Source organism: Chaetodon trifascialis, chromosome 20, assembly GCF_039877785.1.
Source record: "Chaetodon trifascialis isolate fChaTrf1 chromosome 20, fChaTrf1.hap1, whole genome shotgun sequence".
NCBI lineage: Eukaryota > Metazoa > Chordata > Actinopteri > Chaetodontiformes > Chaetodontidae > Chaetodon > Chaetodon trifascialis.
In genome coordinates, this window is record NC_092075.1 from 21,564,640 (window position 1) to 21,583,712 (window position 19,073).

Here is a 19,073-nt window from a genome sequence, read left to right on the forward strand (position 1 = left end):
GTGCAGATTTAAGGCAACATGAAAACTCTGGAACCAGTGGACAAGTGGTAAGTCCTAAAACCTTTTCTTCATGTGCTGTTATTCCTGTCTTTTTAGAGAGCTTTAGCAGTGTCCAAACTACTGGTGATGTGATTGATGAGCATGTAAATCTCACAGAAACTTGCATATTGGCATGTACACAGTAGGATAATTTCACTCTTAATCAATGTCCACCATAATATCAGAATATCTCAATGGACACAGAGTAACTAGGAATGATAGCCGACCAAATATATTTGTTCACTGCTTGTGATGAAGCAGTTGTCTCCCATGCAACCTGTGGCTTCCACATTTCTCCCCATTTTACTTGCCCTTTGCTGCTGCTATCACTGTAAAAACAAGATGACATTTAGACTCACTTTGGGTACTCAACAAGGCATCATGTAATCATATAATGGCAACAATTTAAAGTATCTAACTTAATATGTTATTGCTCATGATGAAACTTGTGTAAAAAAAAAAAACCCTTCTACCTCATTCCTAGAACACAGCTGAGCAAAGTCTAGCCTACTCCAAGCAAGAGAAAGTGTGTGCTGCAGGTATGCTATGCCATGAACTTCATGTTTAATAAAATGGATTGTTTATGGAAGTGGGAGGATTTCAAAGTTTACAAGTAATTACTTCCTGTTCTCCACTCTTCTTGGCAAAGCTCCAGATACCATATCTGATTTTGTTTCATATTTCACAACTAAGACAGCATTCTTGTGTTGCATGACTCAGGATTTGGCTTTCCCTAAAATATTATGACCAAGCAAGCAGCATTGTTTTGAACAATGCATTGTCTCACCTCCTTTTCTCTGTTTGCAGATACACCTCAAACAAACGGCCAAAGACTGTACATTCTGAGTGAGTATCTTTGTAGTTTATATTTTGACATCTTTCTCTAATTCCCATCTATTTTATCCATTTATTATGAATTCAAATGTATTGACCAAAATGTTTAGCTGAAGATGAATAAACATCAAGTGCAGTCTGTAAAGAACAAATCCTTGAAAAGTTATGGTCAGAGAATTACAATCACATGCCAAATGTTGCAAAGCCAACTATGTCATAAAACCATGAGTCACATCTGGCCTCAGGGGGACAGCTCTAAATTCAAACATCACCCTGGCAGAAAAACATCCAAGCTGTAAGAAAATATTTTACAACTTGACAGCAAGTTTCACCTCAACAGATGGTGAATCTCCTTGTACATAAATCTGGATATGTATAGTGAAATGCTGTGGTTCACTGCAACAGCTGGAACAGAGTGCATGAAGGCCAGATCTTGGCATACGGCCAGCAAGGGAAACAAACTCACATAACGATGTTCTGTTTCAACAATGCATTTCTTCACTTTCAAAATGTCAAGATTTGACTCTTAAAAAGCTATTTCAACAAGGTCAGAAGTGTAGAATTGATAATCAGAAATAATAGACAAACACAACTTGAGCTAACTGATTTACTGTGTGATTTTATCCGGCAGGGTCTGTGTCTACAGGCAATACGGGTGATGGACAATACATCAAATGGGATGTCATGTTCGGTGAAAAGTACGACCATGAGAAACGTGCCATTGTGATTCCTGAGACAGGCTTCTATTTTGTCTATGTGAGGATTGCTTTAAACTGCCATGTCGAGGATGGAGCTGGAAACTTCAAGAGATTCTTTGTACAGCTGCACAACTGGAATGAAGGGTACAACAAGACTGTGTCTCTGACAGAGGCCTGGGATAGTATCACATGCACTCCAAAAGGGTCCAGGAGTTTGTTTGTGGGGCAGCTGTTTGATTTGCTGGAGGGAGATCATGTGAGCGTGTGGATTGGAGAGGGCTACGAACTGATCACAAAGTCATCATTTGGTGCTTATCTCACATAGAGAATATGTCTTGATGAGAATATGCTTTTTGTCTATGTGTCTCATTCTTAATAATGGCCAAACTGTGAAGGTCATTATTTAAGTAATCAGGTGCCAAAACATCTCTACTCATTTATTCGGATTTTTGCTTTGATTTGTGACTGATCTGAATATATAAACTATATAATGTATACACACTTGAATAGTGTTTCCATGAGTAATATTTTAATAATATACCCTTGTCTACTGTATGAAATCAACATGTTCATTGCCTTTGAAGTTTTGAGTTCGCTCTGTTTTAGTCATTCAACTGAGAAGTGGCTTTTGGATGAGTTACCTGAAATATGCTCTGCTGTTAAAACAAGATTAAGGTTGTTCCTTTGTTTTTGGAGTTAAACCATCCTTTTGTCAACCTGGAAGGTTTTTTATATCAGCTGTTTATTATAAAGTAACAATTATTGCTAACAATGGTCTCACAAAGTGAACTTTTTCTTGGTCATGTCATCCATATTCCAAAAACATATTTACTGACTTACCCTCTGTGATATCTCTGCATAGTTTTAGACTTTTGTTGTTATTGACTTTTGTTGTTATGCTGAGGTTTATTGAGTATCCACCGTTGAGGCTTTTACTGCCACCTCAGTACCACAGAGCAGAATGGAATTTAGTTTGTTGTGTTAGAAGCATGGAAATTGAAGAATTAAAGATTAAAAATTAGGAAGCATTGAGTCATTCTAAAAACAGTTCCTCAGAATATTTCACATATCGCTCTGTCAATGGTTTCCAAAGTGGGCCGAGTAACTGGGATGTCGCATCTCGAAAAGATGTTCAGTTTTTCACTAATGATTTCAATTCAATTTCAATTTTATTTTTTTGTATAGCGCCAAATCACAACAGAAGTTGTCTCAGGACACTTTCCATATAGAGCTGGTACAGACCAAGCTCTTTTGTTTTGTCTGCTTTAAGCAGCAAAAAGACATTTCCATTAGCCTCTGTTGTACTGAGGTACATTTTTAAAGTCAACAACAACAACACTCAAAATCTTTGAGTGTTTTTGGCTACATTAACCCAGTGCTAGCTTTTCACTTAAGTCTTAAAAACTAAAAACAAAATTATGAGAATGATCTCACACAAACTCAAGAACATGCATCAGTATATTAGACACAGCTAATTTTCTGCACCATCTTAAAACCAAGTTCAGAAACATCAACCAGCAATCCATGGTAGAGCTAGTCCCAGATTAATCTACAAACTCAGGGATTATTTAATTGTGAAGCGCTAACTAAAATCAAGAATTTTGAATGAATGTATGAAAACAATGTATGGTTGCTGTATTTTGCTTCTTACTTTGTTTGTTCACAAAATGTTTGAGCTGAGAAGATGCAAGTCCGTGGCCAGTTCACAGGACATTTGAAACAATGCTCATAGCCAGTGGCAGTGGTAAGGGGACGAAGGCAGCGCACTCCGCAGACTCAGATCAGACCATTTATATTGTAAACATTTGGTTGGCATTTTTCTTTCATTTCCTTCAGCCTATCTATCTGTGATATGTAACCCTGCACTACCAGGAAATGGTTATCCAACTTAACCCTAACTTATCACTTGGCACTTCACTGTAGAGCTCTTACAGTTTGAGCTAAACAACAGCCAAAGAGACTTTGGGAATGGGATTTTTTTTTCTTTTTTTCTTGATGTGTATGCACCTACTCTTAGAATTACCCTCTGAACCTCTGGTGAGCTGTCGTGCTGATTTAGCATAGTAAGCTACTGATTACCCATGTGTAATGTTAATATTGTATTACTTTCTGTTTATTTATTTTTTTGATTGATGCCGTACTTTGTGTTACGTTTCAAGAGCACAGCATTTCTGCTGTGGGGCACTAATTGTCATTGGGTGCAGAATATTTATTGTCATGTGTTGTAATAAACCATCATCACAAATCATAAATCATCATCTTAAATCTTCTTTCTTATCAGCTGTGTGTCATTTTGTCTTCAGGTGAAACCTTGAGTGGATAGGCCCAAGACTTATAAAACATCTTAGGTTGTCCAAGTAAACTTTGCTCTTTGCTTTTCCTGTGATGGTGGGGTTGATGCTATGGATTAAAATAGTTCTTTAGAAGCCATAGATGAAAATTAGGATTTCCCTTAACATTGTTTTGGCTTCCCACACCTCTTAGTTTCTGACTGGTGCTTTTCACGGGTTTCTTCCACTTCCTCTTGTCTTTTTCTCAGCACATCTTACTGTACCTTTGTTCACTGCTTTATCTGGTATACACCTGTCCTGAATTCAGTCATTTAAATCACTGTGTTGAATTTGCTGTTGTTGTGATGTGAGGCCATAAGCTGTGTTTGTCATGCTTCCCTAGCAAGCCCATTGGTTCCCACTGAAAATGTAAATCTTTAGAGAGTGTCACAAACTGTAGTTTATGTATTTTTAAAAGGTTCAGTGACTTCCTAAATCAGCTGTATAGTTTTTGGAACTCTTTTCAGTGATGGATTAATTTACATTTGGTGCTCTAGTGAGTATTTGGTGCATTTGATGCAAATGATTGGTTTGCAATTGCTGGAATGCAATCTTTAGGTGTCTTTGTATGTCTTTCATAAAAAACAGAAATAAAAACAGCTAAAAAATGAATGGAAAATAAAATGGAGAATAAAGCCTTCCTGATAATGATAAAAATGATGAAAATGAGAATAAAGACAATGCATAAAAACACCCAATAAAATAATAAAATATATATATATATATATAAAAAAAATAGATTACATAGAATGTATAAAATCAGTGTGCTAATTAAGTGCAGCAGTGCATAAACATGTTCCAAGTTTCAGACCTGTCTAATGAAGTCATGTGTTACTTAAAGGCTAAAGTGAAGAGACAAGTTTTTAGCTTTCTTTTAAAAATATTCAGGGAGCAGGCTTCCTTCATATCTATAATTAGCCTGTAATTACCCTTACACTGAGTGATAAGAAATGAGTAATCGATTTCATTTTTCAAATAACTGGCCCAACACTGCACCTGTATGGGCTCTTCCTCCCCGAGGTTTCACCACAGAATTACACAGAATTTCATGACATCACTACATGTCGCTTCCCATGCTCACACTCTCACACATGTTCTTGGTCACTCTGTTTTTCTCTCTTTCTCTCCCTTTGAGGAGAGAAATACAGTATATACAGTATCTACGTACATTCCTGTTCAACAAAGCCCTGCAAAGGACAGCTTCTGTTCAACCAAGGCCAGGAGGAGGGTGATCTAACGTCAGCTGACATGCACTTACCTGATCAGACTGACCATCAGTGTGTAGGGTGTGTGTCAAGGACAAGGCAAGCTAATTACAGACAGCAAAATGCTTTCAGCACTGAAATGTTTATTGTCAGTCTTTTTTATTATCAGTATCACCTGACTTCTTTCTTTGCTCTCAGTATGATACTACAGCACTTACTAAAACATCTGATTCTGTTGTTTTTCTTTGCGAGGAATGTGTATGTGTATTTATTGGCCTGTACTAAGTTTATTAACTTTTTATTAACTATAAAAATGAATCAGTGACTTAAATGGACTCCCACTGAAAGAAAAGAAATTTGAGAAAATGTCTGTCTTGATATCACCTTGTGTTTTATGTGAGTTATTTGAGGTGTGGTTCTCTCTAGCCTCAGAATGTGTGGATACAGTTTCAGCCCAGTGTTGTCAGATACAAATCACTCACAGTTTCTGCTCCAGTCAAACATGATTATTGGTCAGTATGGGTAGGTTTTTGTTATACCTCTGCTTGGAGGTTTCCCTCTTTCCCCTCCTTTACAGCACAGTCCAAATGTGGTAGTTGGTTCCCACTCATCTCCTCTCTAGTTAACTTGATGTTTTGATTTTCACCGAGGTGTCATTCAAATGTCTGAATCAGTGGCTTGGGAGATCACCTTTGTAGGTGAGGGGACACTGGAAATCCCATAGTACAGCCATGTTTCTGTCCGTATATCCTTGTACATAAGTATGTGGTGTTCAAACACACTTCTAACAACTAGTAGACCTGTTCCAGATTAACATGTGTTCTGTCACTCAGTGTGTGGTCATGTCTCAGTGTCCCCCACATGATCTCAACCACTAGTGCTGTGGGCAAGCATGTAAACAAGTTGATGCACTGACCACTGGTCTAAGTGGGACCCCATCTTTGCTTATTTTAGGTGATTTATATACTATATATATATGACATGGAAACATCTTGGTAATTGTTCTTTCAACTGTCCAGTGATTCATTTATAAACCTATTTGACAGTTTACAACCTGAATGTCTATATAGAAATTATGTAAATGATGTGATGATGATGAAGGATAAAAGGGTTACTTTATTTTTTTATATGACCTTGTTCTTTACTTGAGCAGTCAGATTGTGAGACATTCCTGTAAGCAAGGCCTGAAAACAGGACATCCTAGGACCTACTGCAACTTACTTAGTACTTTTCCTGTGTCAGATCTTTTTTAAGATCTTTTTTAGATTTCCTTGGGAATCCCATCACTCCCATGCACCTGGGAATTCCATGCATGTAGGGGTGATCCCTTGGCTTATGCAATCAGAAACTTGCTAATACTTGAACATGTGAGTAGGATGAAAAAGTGAAAGAGAGTGAGAGGGAACAGCTTTTATCTTTATCTTAAATCTGAGTAACATTGCAAGCTGGTAGTTGTGGTATTACTCACCACCAGACAAAAACTAAAAATACACACTGGTGAAACTCCACAACTCATACATGCAAAGTTGACAAGACATTGAAATTGAGACTTTAATCTTGCGTATTAAATTATGAGGAAATACCATTGGGGTTTGATTTGATCATAAACTAGTTCACCCTCTAGCTCCCAAGCCTGTTTGAACATGAGTCTGCTTGAACACTTTAAACTCCTACAATCAAGGGTGATGAATGAGTTTCAGAAGTGGGAGGCGGTAAAGTAAAACTACAACAACAAAACACACATTAACAAATGTTTGACTCTATTAACTTATGTGAAAGTTTGGGTGCCCTTGGTCAAAATTTCTGTTCACTGTGAGTAGCTAAACATGTGAAAGATGACCTGATTTCTAAAAGTTCTGAAGTTAATTGAGGCATTATTGGCATTATTGTTATTGGATATATATGGGCTTAATCCGAATATTTCTATTGTATTAAACTATCTTTCAACATTAGTGTATGGAGTAACGGAATATCCACAAGAGCGGTTTTGAGTTGTGTCTAACAATGTAAGTGATGTCAACATCTCAAGAATTTTGCATTGGTTTTTTACTGAGTCAGTATCATGCTTCACTTCAGTTAGTAAGTATTAAGTAATTTTGTTGTTTGTATTGAGAATTTTGTTCATACAGGAAGGCCCTCCACAGTGCTAGGGCAGCCTGTTACTCATCCTTGATGGAGGAAAACAATAACAATCCCAGGTTTCTCTTCAGTACTGTAAGCAGATCACAGCGAGTCATAATTCTATTGATCCTTGTATTCCTTTAGCCCTCAGCAGTAATAACTTCATGACCTTCTTTGCTAGACAAAATTCTTAATATCAGAAACAAAATTCATCCTTAACTGGTACTGATTTATCTTCAGACACAGTAACCATAGAAACAGCTGTTAAACCTGACATATATTTAGCCTGCTTTCGTCCCATTAACCTTCACCAACTAATTTCAACAATTTTGTCATCAACCTGTATTTCAGACCCCATCCTGGCTAGGCTGCTTACAAGTGTCACTCTTAATTAATCTTTACTAGATACGATCAACCTGTCATTATCAAGAGGCTAGGCACCACTTTCCTTTACAGCAGCTGGAATTAAACAGCCTTTTAAAAAGCCTACTCTTGATCCAGGGGTTTTCGTCAACATTCCAGTCTCGGTCTGGGGGGCAGACACAGACAGAGATAAAGCTTACAGTTACGGCTGGCTCAAGCTTACCTTGGACCAGCCTACAGTTATGCTGCTATAGAATTAGACTGCCAGGGGACTTCCCATGATCACTGGTGCAATAGGTTGTGATAGTTATGTGCAACGCTCTGATAGGTGTTTAGCTTTTAAGTTGAGGTGTAAGAGCTGTGTGTTTCACCCTCTGTTAGATATATTCTAGGTCCCAGTCCATGACACTGGTGGTGGACAGTCTGGTGATAGAGTTCCTCATCTCTCCTTCATACCTCAATAATGGTGTGTTTCATTTTTGCATCTCCGTCACAATTTGTGTGTGTGTGTGTGTGTGTGTGTGTGTGTGTGTGTGTGTGTGTGGCCATGTATACCTCATGTTGTGAGGACATAAATTCATTCCTCATTTCAGCCATGGCCAGTGAGCTCCAAGAACTGAAGGACTTGGTCTTGCAGCAGGAGCAAGCAGGAACCAATTAACCCTAGATACGCTCTGACCCCGGTGGTCCGGTTGTTATCCCTAGCAACGAAAATGTCCAACCTTTAGTGGGACGTCTGGGATCCCAGAATTGGGTTGAAGAGATGAGGGCTGCGCACATCCCATAGCAGCAGCCTCTGCTGCTCAGCATGTGGGAAAATTCTTCCCCTTGACATGAAGAGCCAAACATTAGGCTGGGAGGACTCTGGCTCAGATGTACAGGGACCAGCTGCTCAGATAATTGCCCCTAATCTAGTAGCACCTTGCCCTGAGGTACTGCTGCTGGCTTCTGTTGCATGCCACCAATGGGTAAGAAATTCCCTTGACAGGTTTGGCCCATGTGAGAGGTAGGCATCCCATCACCATTACCTGGGGTACAGTTACATGAGTTACTGCTACATGTTGTTCTCACTTTAATGAGCCCTTAGGTAATTGAGCTCCTCCTGAATGTGTGCTTTTTCCCCAGTGGTAAATGTTGGTCAGACAGATGTGATTTTACATCCTTCCCACTCCATAGGATTTTTGATTCAGGCTTAGATCATAAGTTTACTAGAGGGAGTCTTTACTGTAATGCACGAGTCAGACTGTGTGAGTGTGACTGTGTTTGCAGCTTCTGATCTGGACCTTTGTTGCACTAACCCTAGGACACATGACATCCCTTACTTGAGAGTGTCAAGGTATGGCTGACATTCATTATTAGTTCTCCACCATTGATTTTGGCCAGCGGTTACCATCAGGTACCAGTCACAGAGCAGGACAAGATGAAAACAGCCTTTTGCACCTACAGTGGCTAATTCAAGTTTCTAACGATGCTGTTTGGCTTATGCAGTTCTCCCAGTAACTTTCAGCAATTGATGGAGGGGATGTTTGGTAACCAACACTGCCATTACTCGTGGCTTTATCTTGATGATGTTGCTGTGTGTCCACAGTGGATGAGCACTGAAAGAGGGACGTCAAGCTTGAGAAAGGCCATTTCTTCCAGCAACAGGTGCAGTATTTGGGGCAAGAAGTTTCTGTCGCAGGTGCCCTGACAGACCTGAAAAAGATTGCCGCTGTGGCTGACCAGGCAACCCCAAGTACTGTGTCCAAACACAGGTCTTTCCTTGGTTTTGTCAGTTACTATGGGTGTTTTGTAGAACAGAAACTGAACTGTTGAGGCCAGGGGGTTGCTATGAGGGATGCCTGGACGCCCCAGCCTCAATGCAAGGGTGGTAAGATTAGTTGTCATAAGTGCTTCAATTGTAAGTTAAGAACTTAATAACAGATGAGACCCCAGACCCGCCCATATTACATTATATCTTCACAATACTTGACTTTGTAATAACAATGCAACAGTACATGTTTGTCAGACAACAATCTGCAGTGACACTGCTCTTACATCAATCAAATTACTATCAAATTGATTCCAAGGAGGTAAGTGAATAAATATGAGGTGTTTACAGAATTCCAGCTCATGTGGAGGTTAGCAGTAAAGCATACATTCACTCATTTCCAATGGACTTTTTTAAAATTTATTTTTCTTTAAAGCATGTAACAGATAGGAAAAAGGAGGAAATCTTAAATTATATACACCAAGAAGTACAGCCCATTCCATCATATCCGTCACTTAATCCCATCTGGATAAAGACAATACAAAGTACTGCTAATAAATATTAAGAATTCAAAGCACATTACCAGTTAATTAAGAGTTCGTATCAGGAAGTAACAACAAACAACTAACAAAAAAGCTAACATGACAAAAACAAATAAACAAAAGATTGCCCCAGTCCAGGTCATTGGATCTGAAATGAATCACTTTAGGGTGTATCACAAGCATGTTGAGAGTGATTGTGGAGAGGTTTCTTTCTGAGTCACAGAATTACACACCCATGAGTCATTTATTTCACTATCACTAGGTAACTTCTCAAAATAACCAGTTTACATCATCTGTAGGTGAAGTTCAGATGAACCTTAAGTCATGTAAACCTTCATTTTCCCACTGATTGCTGAGTGATTTTTGAGTTCACTGATGCCAGTGTACAGCGTGACCTGTCCTCAGCATCAACATCATCAGCTTGAGTTTTACCAAGCTGATGGGTGAACTAATTTCATAGTAATGGTTCTGACTAGGGATGCATCGATACCACTTTTTTCCAGTATGAGTAGTGTATGCGTACTTGCATTTCAGTACTCACCGATACCAATACCGATACTGATACTGATACTGATTATTTACACCATTACACATTAAGTTACTACTTTGAATTTTTTTAATTTTTCCACATATCATCTGTACAACATTCCTCAGTAGGTTTCCTTGTACATGGGTGACAGTGAAACTTCATATCATATACTGAGTGAATACTGAGTCTGTTCACGTTCACATTCTTTTTAGTCTAGTCAAGTTTCAGTCGGCTAAAACTCTGAACATTTTAGTCTTATTTTAGTCAGACTTTCACAATTCAAACAAGGTTGTCTTATTATTATATTGTTACCTTATAGACTCCAGAATACATCCATTCCAGACACGAAGACGCTCTGATTTGAATTTACAACATATTTATTTTACCAACCAAAGCCGGCTGGCCGGCCATCGGTCCGGTTCTCTGTGTCAGCTGTCTGTCGTTAACGTTAACCTACCGCAGCTGCATCTTCTAAATAACGCTGCGAGTGGGAACTAATGCCGTGATGTCGCCTGTGACTGCGCAGTGCGACCTGATGCAGCCCCTGAAGTGAGACACGGGAAACAGAAATACTGTAAAATAATAATAACAATGGCTCGATACCCGATACCAGTATCAGTATCGGTGCATCCCTAGTTCTGACACAAAATCACATCAGTTTCATTATTGCTTCAGTAGATCTACAAGCCTCTCATGGTGCTCAGAGTGGTGTATTTTATTTGAACGATTTTTTTTTACTATTCAAGTCATGTGTCTCAATCTACTATATTTTGCAAGCAACATGCAGCGCTCGGATAAGTATTATCTGATGTCATCAACAGTGCAACAACTGCTGTAGCAAGTTATCACATAGACTCTTAAATCCTAACTTAATGCCAAATCCACTTTATTAATGCTAGCAGAGGTGAGCAGAGGTGAGCAGGTGAGCCTCTATTTCATAACAGAAGTGAACATACAGTACTCTGATAATGTGAGATTATCAACCAGATCAGTTAGTTACAGTTCATCTCTTCGGTCTAATCACAAGAAATAATTTAGTACACCTATTGAATCAAATCTTCAAAGTTTATAAAGATTTACATCTTTATATCTTACATAATCATAATATAGCTGCATGGTGGGGCAGCAGGTAGTGCGCGTGCCTCACAGCAAGAAAGTCGCAGGTTCGATTCCCGGGTCGGGTCTTTCTGTGTGAAGTTTGCATGTTCTTCCCGTGCATGCGTGGGTTCTCTCCGGGTACTCCGGCTTCCTCCCACAGACCAAAAACATGCTCATTAGGTTGAATGGTGACTCTACATTGCCCCTAGGTGTGAGTGTGAATGGTTGTGTGTACAGTATGTGCCCTGCGATCGGCTGGCGACCGGTCCAGGGTGTACCCCGCCTCCCGCCCGTTGACAGCCGAGATAGGCTCCGGCCCCCCTGCGACCCCGAAAGGGATAAGCAGCATAGAAAATGGATGGATGGATAATCAGAATATAATCTTTAAAATACAGTACTGTATATATACGTATATTTTAGGGGTATGGCAATAGCAAGATTTTTCCTCATGCAAAAGAAGAAATTAAAAGTAAAAATAACATTTATCAAGAAAATGTCTAATATCAAATGACTCATTTATGCTGATAAGTAGATAATGATGTGATATTTGATCGTGAATAATTCAGACTCAAGTCCACACTCCGACATCCTTAACCATGACCTAGATGACTGAGAATCGACACAGACATCTGCACCATCTCAAAAGTACAGAAGAATTGGGATGTAACAGTGCTGTTTCCTTCCGCCCTTGAGTCTGAAATGTAAACTTTTGACATTACTGTGGTGCAATCACAATACTAAAACAAGGAGAGGGTGCAGAAGGCTAGAGCAGAAGTGGAAGTGGGATAAACTCTAGATTTTATTTCATACTCTGAGGGATCTATTGGATAAACATCATTTGGCATTCAAAAATGCCAGCACTCAATACTTTTCTGATAATATTGACTGTCATGATATATTTGAATGTTTAAACCCCATCCACTTAGAAGGATACGCTTCTAGATGTGAGGATTTCCTAAACTTTTTAGAGAGAGAGTGCTTGACGTCAGAGCTAGTATCATTCTGTATACTGTAGGTGGAAATTCCATTGCATGACTGTACCAGAATTTCATCAGATGAACTCTTTTGTGAAGGCCTCTGCCTGTTCTCTGGCACTTAACACTTCGAAGAAGGTATTTGCACCATTAGCCCTAGCATTCTTTCAATTATCAATAGCCCCCATTCCCCAGTCTTTCAAACATGCAGTTGTATTGCCACTTTTAATAATTACAGACCAATATCCAAACTCTCCAATTGCTGAAACATTCTTCCATCAATCCAGTCTTTAACTGTCCCACCTGACTCAAAACTGCATTTCTGAAAAGATCAGCACAGTTTTCAGAGCTCTTCACAGTACTTAATCTGCATTACTGAAATCACTAATGACCTCCTTCAAGGTGTTGACTCAGGTTACTGTTCTGTCCTCTTCCTCCTAGATTTAACTGCAGCCTTTGACACAGTAGATCAGTCTATTCACACATTAAATGAATGGGTGGTTCTGGTTCTGCTTAAAACTGGTTTTCTTCATATTTATCCAATAGATCTTTCCAAGTCGTCCTTGCCATCATATCCTCCAGCCTCAATTATTGCAAGTCATTATACAGTATGTTGGTATCATTCAGTCTTGTTCATCACATCTCCAACTAGTGGGCCAAAAAAGAGGGAGCACATTACTCCCATTCTTGCCCCCAACCCTGGCTGAGAGAGAACTGAGATGGTCTGACCAAAGACTTCTGTCTGTCCTGAGATCCAGGACTACATGTTATGGAAACAGGACCTTTTCCAACATTATTGAGATCTCCTCCACCACCATCCAGTTCTACTCACCACCACTCAGATATCATCTTGAAACACACTGTGACTCATTAGCCTGTAACTGTCCCTGACTTAACCATTTCCTCTGAGGTCCTTGTAGGTCTCTGTTGTCATTATGAGCTTTGTGTGACCATGTGCCTTATTATTATTATTATCATCATTATTATTATTATTATTATTATTATTATTATTATTATTCTCTTGTGTTTCCGTCTTTTGTTTTTCTTTACCTATAGCACTATATAAATAATGTTGAGTTGAGTAAATATTCTCTGTATGAATTGAAATGTATTGTTGCAGCCACCTCAGTCCCTGTATTTAATGTAACAATACCAAACCAGCAAAAAAAAAAAAAAAAAAAAGACTGGTTAGGTAATGTTGGTCAATAGGAGCACAGCAAGCTGTTCTGTGCATGAATTGACCTCATGCAGCCCGCCCATTTCTTTGTTCCATTTCCTGTTTTGTCTATATCATAAATACAAGTCAAATGTTCACACAGCCTGTCAAGACTGTGTGAGCCCATCACACTTGTTTTTTGAGCGGTAATACAGCCTGACAATACTACATTCACTGCAAACTTTGAAGTAAAAACAACATCTTTAGAATTTCAAGAACATTGCTGTTTAAATTATCAGTATGATGCTGCAAGTTAATTTGAGCTTTCACAGTTACTGTGATTGCATTTCTGTGTGTGTGTGTGCCTGTCTCTCTCTATCTTTCTCTTCCTCTCTCTCAAACCCAACAGGCCGAGGCAAATGGCCTGAGACAACTTCTGTTTTGATTTAGCGCTTTATAAATAAAATTGAGTTAAATTTAATTGAAAGGTAAATATTATTTTCATTCTTCATAAACCATCACTAAAGCAGTTAATTGTTTGCTTTATTTGTCTGAAATAGGATTTATCAACATTAATCAACAGTTATGGTACGTTTCTATTTTATATATGTAATTTTAATGTATGTATGTATGTATGTAATTGTAATATATATAATACATTTTATTAACGATGTGGGACGATCAAAACTAGACTGTGTTTAATTGTGTAACTAACCAGATGCGTCTCCACTGTGACTCTTGTGTTGGATGAAGAAATATTGTATTAGCACACTTTCTGAACAGCCACAATCAGACACCTTCTGTTATATGATGCTGTTGTAATAAATATGTAATAAAACAGAAATACCATCTCTCAAAATCTTCTCATAGTCCAGACCTTAGTCCGGACCCAGTCCATATCATCAACTGGCAGCCTGCTGGTCACATCCAACACATCAAATTCCAATCCAGTCCGCAGAATATTAATGAATTAAAAAAATACAGAAAAGGTTGAGTCCATCCTGAGAGTCATGATCAGCTTCACTGGCACGGAGCCAAAGAGTCTGTATTTCATAGTTCACCCGCTCTACAGATACTCACAGAGAATCATAAAGTTTGTCTATTATGGAAGCAAATAAGAGTAACTACTATTCCGAGCTTCTGAAATGTTGTTTGTCTCAGCCTGCAGTTGTATATCAGCTTTTGTGAGCATGCGAATGTGAATTGTACGCACGTAGGTGAATCTCTAAATTTGTAACAAAAAAAGAAAAAAGAAAAAGAAAAAAGAAAAAAGGGTTGCGAATGAAGTTTTGCAGCTGCAGAAATATTTTAAACAGCAAGGTTTCACAAAGTCTGAGAGGCGGACACACAAATGTCCTGTCTGTGTATGTGAGACTGATGTATACAAGCTACAAGGTAAGAGTTACAAGCATGAATTTATATACCTGAACTGACGAGCCAATCAGCATTCCCAACTGAACATCCAACCAGAGGAAACCAAACTATCCAATCAGGGGGCAAATTTTTTGATCTAATGTTAACTAAATGTCAGCCTTCATGATTTGTTTAGGATATTTGAACATTAAATTCAATCCTAAATTGGGCTCTTCACAGGAGGCTAGTTCTCAGAGCAGCTCACTTTGCAGAAGAATCAACAGCATATTGCAAGAATCAAGAAGAATTGATGTATGGAGAGAATTTCACCCCTCAATAAAAGACATCATCTCCCATTTCAATTTGTTCTTGAATCGATTACTTTTTAATGTTCCGCAAGGAACATGTGATTAAATCATGCAATATTGGAGTAATAGACATGTCAAACCATTGCCCAGTTCAGATAAACCTTAAAAGGAGGACTACGTCGTGGAGGCTAAACTCCTCTGTTCTGAGTGGGAAAATAAAAGAGGAGATGAAGGAGGGAATAGAAAAAAAATGTAAAGAAAACGACAATGGTGAGGTTTCCCCCCTATTGACCAGAATGCTTGCAAAGCAGTATTATGACAGCTGCATTAAGAAAACAAAACAAAACGGGACTAAACAAGACTAACCTCGGAAAATTATGAGCTGAAATATCACCTGGGGAAAAACCAACCCATGGTTAGACCTTTCGCTCAAAAGTGAGGGAACCTTTGTAATGTCAATGGAGGAGTGGGAAAAATGAAATGATAAACAGTGGAAATCAACCAATTCATTTTATTGGAGGGAGTTCATTGGAAAAACATGTTCAGATACTGTATAACACCAGCACTGAAACAGTCCAAGGTGAGGCAGACATGTTGGAGAGGCTGGGGAATTGAGAGAGGAGATCATTGTCATGTGTTGCTCTGCAATGGGAGATGCTTTTTGGCTTTCTTGTTTAGAATGCTGGTTTAATGTGATGCTTGACATTTTTGGAATGGAAAAATGACACTCATTAACATGACACCAGGAAACTGGCCCAGCTCCTAAATCTCACATTCACAATTTGTCTTTTTTTTTTTTTTTTCTAGGACCGCTTCTACCACTAGTGTAAATGTTGTGTCTGAGAGAGAAATAAGTATGGACTAACTGTCTGAGCCTTGTCTGCTCTATATGAAAGTGTCCTGAGACAACTTTTGTTTGTTCGATTTGGTGCTATATAAATAAAATTTAATTTAACTGAAGTGAATGATGGTTGACAGAATTCAAGTGAACCCCTGACCATTTGACTCTCGCCGTTGGAATGGGGGGTTTACACCAAATTAATCACAACTGGGTATGACACATACAGTATGTCTGCTGCTTACCCACAAGAGAGAAGAAGGGAAGGAGGGGCCCGTCACTGTGGGACATTAAATAACTCCAGCACTGTTGGTGTTGTCAGGAAACAGTGACATCAGTTTCTGGCATCATCTGCGTGTCATGTAAGATATGAAACGGCAAGCTATGATTGGTCCAGTCCAAAATGTTGTTTGCCATGTCAAGAATTTATATTATCACAAATTCTGTGCTTCCCCTCAGCCCTGAGGCGTGTTTTAGTGTCCTTCAGCTCATTGTTTTGGTTTTATGGCCCACAACTTTACTTTTGGTCCAGCAGCCCACACCCACCACTCAGCACCAAACTCTATCTGATGAACAAACTGGAGCATTTAGCAGTTAAGAGCTGTGTGTCTGCTGCATGTATCAGTAACCAACTGTTTAACACATTAGACATGTAAAATTTACAGTACATGGTGAAAATGTGTCAGTATTGTGTTTAGAGCTTTTTGCCCCTAAATGGCCAAAAAACCCTCAGTGATTGCAGCGTTCAATCACCCCAATTTATTTTTAGTTTCTTTCCACTTCACAAACTACAGTCAGCTTGCCAGATTTCTCAACTCTCATCTCACTGTGTGACTGTTTTCTCAAGTTTGTACCATGAAATGAATCATACACTACATTGATAACGACCAGCTGCTACTGAATTTTACAACTAGGAAAAACATGCTACTGATGAAACTATACACAGTGCTGTGTTTGTTTCTATTCAAGAACCAGACAATCTTATTACAGTAACACACATGCATGTTTATTGCACATCAAACCATTTGCCATAAGTTTGAGGATGACAAGAATGTGACAACAGTAACATGTCTGGACATTTAAAAGTTCCTCCCACAGGCATGTAACAACACTCTAAATTAAAAACATAATAGAAATGGGAAACACAGCTGTTTTTAGAAATCCTGAATAAATTTGTATACACACACGCACGCACACAGTAAATGGGTTGTTTTTATCCAATCAAAGCACACTAGTCTCCACAATTAGCATGCTACAAATGATGTGTTCATCAGTCCTTGCAAGGTAGCCTGTTCAATCTGAGATAATAATCTTAACTCGAGGTCCACGTACAAGCTTTTTCTGGCTCTTTCAACTGCCATTTCATGATCTGCATACATGGATGGACTCTGTTCAGTTGCCATCCATGTTTGGAAACTCCATCAGCCAATGAAAACTGTGACATGAGCTGGAAAGCTCTGGAAAAATACTGATATTGGACCTTAAAGAAAGATTATTTTCTTAAATTGCTATAAACAAAGTCAAGAAGGACTGTAATGCTCAAAGTCAGAAACAAGGCCAAATGTCTAAAGCATTGCTAGCGCTCCATGGAAGCTGCAATAGCCATTCCACTCAAAATACAAATAGAACAAAAACATATCACAAAAGCGATTTTGCTGTTGTTACCACCTTGTCAGTAATAGAGCATAAAATATAGGAGTCCTGTGGGTGGAGGAGAGCATTAATGTGCTCACCAAATTAAATTTGACAGATTCAATTTTTGATATGTACCAAGGGATATTTTGGTCTGATATTGCCTGTTGGGGAATTGTCAGGGGGTCACAAAAACATCAAGTATCATCCTCTGGGAACATCTGTGATCTCGGATACACCAAATTACTGTATACTCTAGGTTCTATTATTAGCATGTTGGGAAGTGAAATCACACTGGGGCTTCCCTTTGAAAGCATTACAACATTACACACAGCTATGACTCACACTTATTGCACTGTCACTGGTGAGGAAAGCCATCCAAATAAGCACTTTACATCATCGGTAGTAACATGAGACTCCACCTTCTCAGTTGATGAGTAACATCTTTCACTCTGAATGCAAACTGTTTTTCTGAACATCATCAGATCAGACTAGCTCATTTCTGATCACCGCAAACTGCGTCCCTCAGTTTCCATGACATATCGCAGTGCTGCCTCTGTGGAAACTTGAAATTGTTTTCGGCAACTGGTGGATGCTCCAACCTTGCCCCCTGTTCCAATAACCGTTTGCCTGACTTCACCCTGCATGCTTTGAGTTAAGAGGATCTCCTCTGTCAGGGAGCTGGCACGCTGCCAGACAGAATTTTAAGAGTGTGAGAGCTGAGTCCTTAAAAATAAGAACATTACATAGTCACAGAGCAAAGATCATTAAAATAAACAAACAAGACATAAATCTGCAGAACTTTCTCACAGTAAAAGTATCAGGTTGCAGTTGAGCAGTAAGATTAAGTGATTTTCTACAGGACTGTTAATTTCCTCCATAAAGTTACCACAAGTTGCTCACTTTCAAATCATGTCAAACTCTCTCGCCACACTGACGAATGGCAAGGCTTACAGCATCCCTCTGCACTGCGTGTCTTCACATAAAGAGAAAGTTAGCATTTTCAGCACATTCTTCTTGTGGTCCCCTTTTAGCATTGTTGGAACTGTTCTCTCAGCTAATTTCAGCTTGTAATCATTCTCATAAGCAAGTTTGAAGTTAGACATTTCAATTACGTTTTTCCACACACATTTCAGAAAATCACATCTAAACCATGAACCAACCAAGTGTTACAATACAAGAATGTCTAACATAAAAAAGATTTTCTATTCTATTTCAGTTTAAAGTACTTCTGAGCAGGTGGTAGATGTATTCGTATTGCTGAGTTTTAAGACCAGATGATGAGTCACAGTTGAGACAAGGG